We start from the raw sequence: 8,347 nt of genomic DNA on the forward strand, positions 1-8,347 counted from the left end.
GATTCATCAATCAAGATTTTGAGTGTAACTTCAGCAAAGGAGAATGAGAAAAAGACGATGACAAAAGCAGATGTGAAAATCAAGGATTATGACTTATTTTTTGAAACTGGTGAGAAGATGAAAAAAAATAAGAAGGTTGCAAACCCAAAGTCATACGATCCGTTTGCAATAGCAGATCAAAATAAAGTTCAATGGATAGACACTTGGATGAAGATAGACAAGTTCATGTTTTCACAAAACATATTTATTGCTATTTTTGAATAATTACTTTTTTCTTAACAAATTTTTTTAATCACTTTCATTAATTGATTGCAGACCTATAACGGTGAATTTGGGCACCTTCAGACAAACAGTTTTTTTCTGAGCTTATTGTGCCACAATTCTGGTTAAGTGAAGATGTAAGTAAATTTTAATTATTCTTTCACAAGTGATATTTAGTGTACATAAACTAAATTTTGTTTGTTTGATGCAGCATATTGACATTGGCATGTCTATGATGAGAAAAAAATTAGCAAAAGTCCCATGTCCTTTTCGTAGTGAAAGATTGGCATTTTTGGATGTGCCATTCACAAAACTGATATCAAAAGTCTACCCAAAGTTCTCACAAAACCAGAAAAACTTTGTCTGGAGTGGTGAGTTTACTGATTACTATAAAGGTGTTTTACCAAGGTGTGAAAGTACAAATAAGAGATTTGGCGTTGATGTCGATGATGTCTATTTTGTGCTAAACATCAAAAGTGTTCATTGGATTGCTTTGGCTATCTCAATTCCTCACCAGCACATTGAAGTGTACGACAGTATCATTCCGCTATCTGGCGATAATGAGATAGCAGAGTGTGTGAGGCCATATGCACATATGCTTCCATATCTTCTCAAATCATTGGCTTCACCAGTTGACCAATACGGATTAAGTACTGATGAGTACACAGTATCAAGATGTAGAAGAATTCCACAGAACACTCAAACGGGTGATTGTGGAATATATGCTATGAAGTATATCGAGTGTCTTGCCTTAGACATAGATATGAATGTTGGACTGTCTGATGAAAACATCAGTGATATCCGGCAAAAGTTTGCAACGGATATGTTCGGAGAAGCCAACCATTTTCAGAATCTTTAAATGTATTTTTTTGGTTTTGAGTTTTAGGAAGGTACTTTTTTTTTTAGTTTTCCTTTATTTGGAAGTTCTTTTCTTATAATTGATTCATTGATTCTTATTGTTTGGTTTTTCGTTGGTTTGTTTCTCACTTGGTTTTCCTATTTAGTTATATTTCTTTTCTTTTAGAAATTTAATAGATGAATCACATTGTGATCTTTACATTACTCTTTTCTTTTATTGCTTTTTTGCTTTACTCATAAATCTCATAAAAGGAAATCTTGCAGACTTAACAAGACTTTATAAAAGAAAATCTTGCTTTCTTAAACGCTAATGAAACTCTTCCCCTAAGGTCAATAATTAAACTTCTCGTCCCTTGGCATTGATCTCAAGCTCTTTGATCTCACTTCAAATTTGCTCAAACCTTTGCTAGAATCAGCTTCTCTGTTCCTTCTATGTACCTCATCGAAAACAAGAAGAGAACCAGCAGCATCACAATCAAACTTTATCCATTTTCTCTGTTTTCTTGAGCTATCATAGCTGTGCTCTTGATTTACATTATAACTTCTTAACTTGGAGCACTATACGTACCTGTTTTTCTTTTTCTGCAGACTAAGTATAGTCTGTATCTTTTGCTGGACTTCATAAACGGAGGGCATCTAATTCTTCAAGCTCTCTCACCAAGGGCTTTTCAGGTTTAGTTTAATTCCTTTTTGCAACTATTATAGGACTGACTAGTTCTATGTTTTTTTTTTTTCATAGAGAGGACTTGGCTCGTGTGTACACTGCAGAAATTGTCTCTGCAGTTTCACAACTCCATGAGAACAGCCACAAATCGCTTCCCTTTATATGGAGATATGTGGAGAGAGGATCATTTGTTGAACAGCCACAATCGCTTCTATATGATGAGAACAATATGCAAAAGGATATCCTTGAAGCTCCCTGAAAACAGATATAGCCAAAAAATAACCATGCTCCTGCTTAATAGTCCTCTAAGTTTTTTATTTTATATAGATGAGATGTAAGAACAAAGAGAAGGTATAAGCTTACACTATTTCCTGCATCGCCTAGTAAATCAGCCATCTGCTCTGAGTTAATGTCATGGCCTCTCTCGTCAAGCACCACAACCTAAGTCACACAACTAGACTCATGCAACATTAATCAAACACATTGGCTGATATCGGATTCTAAGGAGATTTCACAATACCCAGTCATCAGGCACATTAATCGAGCAATCTTTTTTCCTCCAGACTGACCAGTGACATTCTTTAGTAGATGATAAGTGCAGATTCCACGATGAGTCAATGGATACACGTTCTCAATTGCATTAGAAATGGAACGATGTCTGTCAGATATTATTACTAATCTAGGATCATCTGATACAACATACCTCAACTTGGTGAAAAACCACTCCCAAGATGCATCATTCTCAGAATCTACTATTTCAAATGCAAGAGGATAAATTCCAGAGTTACCATCCTGATATGATCAAGACCAGCTTAGGAACTGAGGAGATTGAAGGAGAACAAGGAGAGCCTGAACCAGAATCGAATGAAGACCAAGAGCAGTTGAAACCCGAGGAAGCAAGTATAGACGAAGATAAAGATTTGCATCTTCCGATTGGTCCAATGACGAGATCAAGAGCAATGAAATTCAAGCAAGCTTTTCACAAGCTATTATACACCATTCAGGGCAATCTTAAGTGTGCTAATCCAACTACACTGGTTGTGATACAAGCCACTTAAGAGTTCATCAAGAGAGGTGTTGTGACCTGTGCTCTTTTTCCCTTCGGTTGGTTTTGTCCCAATTGGGTTTTCCAAACAAGGTTTTTAATGAGGCTTGTCCACAACACTTTTACAAAAGGCCTTTTGATGGAAACTTAGCCCATTTCGTTCACCAAATGTGATCAAGGAAGAGAGGAGCCTATATTCAAATTCAAACTAGTCTAAGTCTTAGTCATTGAGTCTTTAAGTCGTCTTAGTTGTCTTTGTTATTTCCTATGTGTTCGAGACTCTATATGTATTGCTCTTGTCTTTCTTTTTAATCTATCAAACCTTTTATTTCTAAAACTCTCTCTAAATCATTTGATCACCAGCTTGATTAGTGAATTCGGATTATATCCTTTCATTACAAGCTCTTTATTTCTGTTGATAGTCTAAGAGATCTTTCATCTCTCTTAGAAGTATCAAGGCGACTTCCCCAAGTTATACCATTTTTCATCATTTCATATTCATTCCCTTCATTCCGCAATACCTCAAATCATCAAATTTCGAGATCACAATCGTTGGAGAGTAGTCCAAAGCTTGATCCTCACCTAGGATCACATCAAGTGGTATCAGAGCAAATCTCCAAACCCAGGTTGTGTCTTTTCGTGTTTAACAATTTTATGACTTTTCATATTCAATGTTGATCGTGACAATTTGTGTGAAACTAGTCGGATCGTGCTCTCTAGCATCTGATCTCCCTAGTTTATATTACAAGTCATCCAGAATTTCAAAGAATTTTCATAGAGAGAATTAGGGTTTCTAAAAGTCTGATTGTCGTATAGTGTTCTGTATCGAAGTTGATCAACTTTTAAACTAACGTGTGTATTCTTCGAGCTCTTTTACTGGTTCTTTTATTTGTCATCTGAACAGGTACAATGGATGAATCGGCTCATGAGAAAGAAGACCCCGCGAACCCAAGCGGATCGACAAACAAACTTATGATGGACGATATGATGACTCAAATGATGTCTCTCATGCGGCGGGAGTTTGAAAGTATGAGATCTGACATGGAAAAGATGGTTTCGGACAAACCAAGAAAGAGCAGTGACCATTCGGCTTTGGAGCAATACTACAGCAACTCCTCTAGAGCTCGTTCATCAAGAAGAAGAGTAAGCGATAGAGAAGAAAGAAAGCCAAGGTCTAGCGATCCTATGGGCAGCCTCAAGCTCACGATTCCTGAATTCAGAGGCACAGCTGATCCGGAAGAGTATTTGGAGTGGGAAAAGAAAATTGAACTTGTGTTTAACTGCCAAGACTACACCACCGAGCACAAGTTAAAGCTGGCCCCAACAGAGTTTAAAGACTATGCCCTAAGTTGGTGGGATAACCTAGTTACAACCAGAAGAAGAATAGGAGAAGATCCCATCGAATCATGGAACCAACTGAAGTCGATCATGAGAAGAAGATTTGTACCAAGTCATTACCACAGAGAACTGCATTTCAAACTCAGAAGTTTAACCCAAGGAAGCCGATCTGTAGAAGAATACTACAAGGAGATGGAGACTCTCATGATGAGAGCTGATATTCGTGAAGACAGGGAAGCCACGATGGCTAGATTCATGGGGGGATTAAACAGAGAAATTGTTGATCGATTAGAGGTGCATCACTATGTGGAACTAGAGGAACTGTTGCACAAAGCTATCATGTTCGAGAAACAACTCAAGAGAAGAAACTATAAACTTAGCTACGGATCCAACAAGCCGAGTTATCAGAAGGATGAGAAAGCGAGTTTCCAAAAGGAGTTTAAGCCATTCTCCAAGTCTAAAAGTGAAGAACAGAGCATCAAGGGAAATGAAGTGGTGACTACCTCCAAGAATAGAGATATTCAGTGTTACAAGTGTAAAGGGTATGGTCACTATGTGAGTAGCTGTTCCAACAAGAAGATAATGATCATTAAAGACAATGGAGAGGTGGAAACTGAAGACGAACAATCTGATGATGAGGAACAAATAGAGATGCCTGCTCGAGGAGAACTGTTGGTGACAAGAAGAACTCTGAATGTTCAAACCAAGACCGAAGGAAATGAGCAGAGAGAAAATTTGTTTCACAGCCGATGTATGGTGCAAGGAAAAGTATGCAGCTTAGTAATAGATGGTGGAAGCTGTACTAACGTGGCTAGTGAGTCTATAGTGGAAAAATTAGGTTTGAAACTAATGAAGAGGCCAAAACCTTACAAGCTACAATGGCTGAATGAGGCTGGAGAAATGGAGGTCAAAAATCAAGTTATGGTGCCAATATCGATAGGCAAATACCAGGATGAGATTCTGTGTGATGTCTTGCCTATGGATGCGGGGCATATCTTACTTGGAAGACCATGGCAATCAGATAGAAGGGTTATGCACGATGGTTTCACAAACCGTTATTCTTTTGACTATCACGGCAAGAAAACTACTTTGGTTCCCTTAACTCCTCAAGAAGTTCAGCAGGACCAGATCGCTATGAAGAAGAACAAAGTGCAAACCACCTCTACAAACTCTCTATCAACGAGCCTCATGATCACCAAACCAAAGGGAAGTCAACTCCCAAACTATTTACTAGTTTTCAAAGAATGCTTTAACCTAAATATGCCTACAAGGATATTCCTAGCAAGATAAGATTACTTTTGCAGGAATTCAAAGACGTATTTCCAGAGGAGAATCCGCAGGGCTTACCCCCAATAAGAGGCATTGAGCATCAGATTGACTTTATACCCGGAGCCTCACTTCCGAACAAACCAGCCTATAGGACTAATCCTTTGGAGACCAAAGAGCTTTAAAAGCAAGTCACCGAGCTCATGGACAAAGGACACATTCGTGAGAGCATGAGTCCATGCGCAGTACCTGTTTTACTTGTTCCAAAGAAAGATGGCAGCTGGAGGATGTGTGTAGATTGCAGAGCCATCAATAATATCACGGTGAAGTATCGACACCCTATACCTAGATTAGATGACATGCTTGATGAATTACATGGTTCTAGCATCTTTTCTAAAGTAGATCTTAAGAGTGGATATCACCAGATTATAATGAAAGAGGGTGATGAGTGGAAAACTGCTTTTAAGACTAAACAGGGCTTATACGAATGGTTAGTCATGCCCTTTGGATTAACCAATGCACCCAGCACGTTTATGAGATTGATGAATCATGTTCTTAGAGCTTATATAGGTCATTTTGTTGTGGTATACTTTGATGACATTTTAATTTACAGCAAAAGCTTAGATGAACATGTGGAGCATCTTAGAAAGGTTTTAGAAGTACTTAGAAAGGAGACCTTGTATGCGAACTTAAAGAAATGCACTTTTGGAACAGATAACCTTGTCTTTTTAGGTTTTGTTGTGAGTGCAGATGGAATCAAGGTTGATGAGGACAAGATCAAAGCTATTAAAGACTGGCCGAGTCCAAAGTCTGTTAGTGAAGTAAGAAGCTTTCATGGACTTGCGGGTTTCTATAGAAGATTTGTCAAGGACTTTAGTACTCTAGCGGCTCCCCTCACTGAGGTTATCAAGAAAAACGTGGGATTCAAATGGGAACAAGATCAAGAAGAGGCATTTCAAACTTTGAAGGATAAACTTACTCATTCCCCGGTGCTTTCTCTCCCTGACTTTACTAAAACTTTTGAGATAGAATGCGATGCCTCAGGTATTGGTATTGGTGCTGTTGTTATGCAGGAAAAGAGGCCCATTGCATTCTTCAATGAGAAACTTGGAGGAGCTACACTGAATTACCCTACATATGACAAAGAGCTGTATGCGCTTGTGAGAGCTCTCCAAACATGGCAACATTATCTCTGGCCTAAAGAATTCGTCATTCACACTGACCATGAGTCCCTCAAGTATCTAAAAGGCCAACAGAAGTTGAACAAAAGACATGCTAAGTGGATCGAGTTCATCGAGACTTTTCCATATGTCATCAAATACAAGAAAGGTAAAGATAATGTGGTAGCCGATGCATTGTCTCGCAGGTATGTTCTCTTGAACTCTTTAGAAACCAAACTGCTCGGTTTTGAACACATTAAGAGTCTATATCCTACTGATGCTGATTTTAAAGATATATATGCTTCGTGTGAGAAGTTTGGTAGTGGGAAATACTATAGAGCTGATGATTTCCTGTTCTTTGAAAATCGACTATGTGTGCCTAACTCTTCTATTCGAGATCTTTTTGTCAAAGAAGCTCACGCAGGTGGACTAATGGGTCACTTTGGCGTTGCCAAAACTCTAAGTACAGTCCAAGAACACTTTTATTGGCCACATATGAAGAAAGACATCGAGAGGGCATGTGAACGATGTGTTACTTGCAAACAAGCTAAGGCTAAGAAACAACCCTATGGTTTGTATACTCCTTTACCTATTCCTTTGCATCCATGGCATGATATTTCTATGGACTTTGTAGTTGGATTGCCTAGGACTAAGACAGGTAAGGATTCTATCTTTGTGGTTGTAGATAGGTTCTCTAAAATGGCTCATTTTATTCCATGTAATAAGACCGACGATGCCATGAATGTTGCTCATTTATTCTTTAGAGATATTGTGCGATTGCATGGCATGCCTAGAACTATAGTTTCTGATAGAGATACTAAGTTCCTTAGTTTCTTTTGGAAAACTCTCTGGTCTAAACTAGGAACTAAACTGCTTTTCTCTACCACATGTCATCCGCAATCTGACGGTCAAACTGAAGTAGTTAATAGAACCTTATCTACCTTGTTGCGTGCATTGATTAAAAAGAATCTTAAAACTTGGGAAGAATGTTTACCACATGTAGAATTCGCCTATAATCATGCTAAGCATTTTGCATCTCAGTTCTCACCATTTGAAATCGTTTACGGATTCAATCCTACTTTACCTTTGGATCTAATGCCTTTACCTTTGGGTGAAAGAGTTAGCTAAGATGGAAAGAAAAAGGCAGAGCTAGTGAAAAAGATCCATGAGAAGGCGCGCATCAACATTGAGAATAAAACTAAGTGCTACGCCAAGCATGCCAACAAGAACCGAAAGGAGATGGTCTTTGAAGAAGGAGACATTGTGTGGATTAACTTAAGGAAAGACAGATTTCCCAATGAAAGAAAGTCTAAGCTCATGCCGCGAATCGATGGACCTTTCAAGATCGTCAAGAAGATTAATAACAATGCCTATCAGCTGGACCTTCAAGGTAAGTATTCTGTGAGCTCGAGCTTCAATGTTTCTGACTTAGTTCCTTTTCTTGCAGAAGATACAGATTTGAGGACAAATCCTTTTCAAGTGGGAGAGGATGATATGATAAAGACCAGCTTAGGAACTGAGGAGATTGAAGGAGAACAAGGAGAGCCTGAACCAGAATCGAATGAAGACCAAGAGCAGTTGAAACCCGAGGAAGCAAGTATAGACGAAGATAAAGATTTGCATCTTCCGATTGGTCCAATGACGAGATCAAGAGCAATGAAATTCAAGCAAGCTTGTCACAAGCTATTATACACCATTCAGGGAAATCTTAAGTGTGCTAATCCAACTACACTGGTTGTGATACAAGCCACTTAA

General features: G+C 38.5%; 1 pseudogene; it reads left to right on the forward strand.

The window, feature by feature from the left end:
- Positions 1–3,737: 3,737 nt before the first annotated feature.
- On the forward strand, positions 3,738–8,347 carry LOC112086569 (annotated as a pseudogene).

Source organism: Eutrema salsugineum, unplaced genomic scaffold (assembly GCF_000478725.1).
Source record: "Eutrema salsugineum unplaced genomic scaffold, Eutsalg1_0 scaffold_2, whole genome shotgun sequence".
Lineage (NCBI taxonomy): Eukaryota > Viridiplantae > Streptophyta > Magnoliopsida > Brassicales > Brassicaceae > Eutrema > Eutrema salsugineum.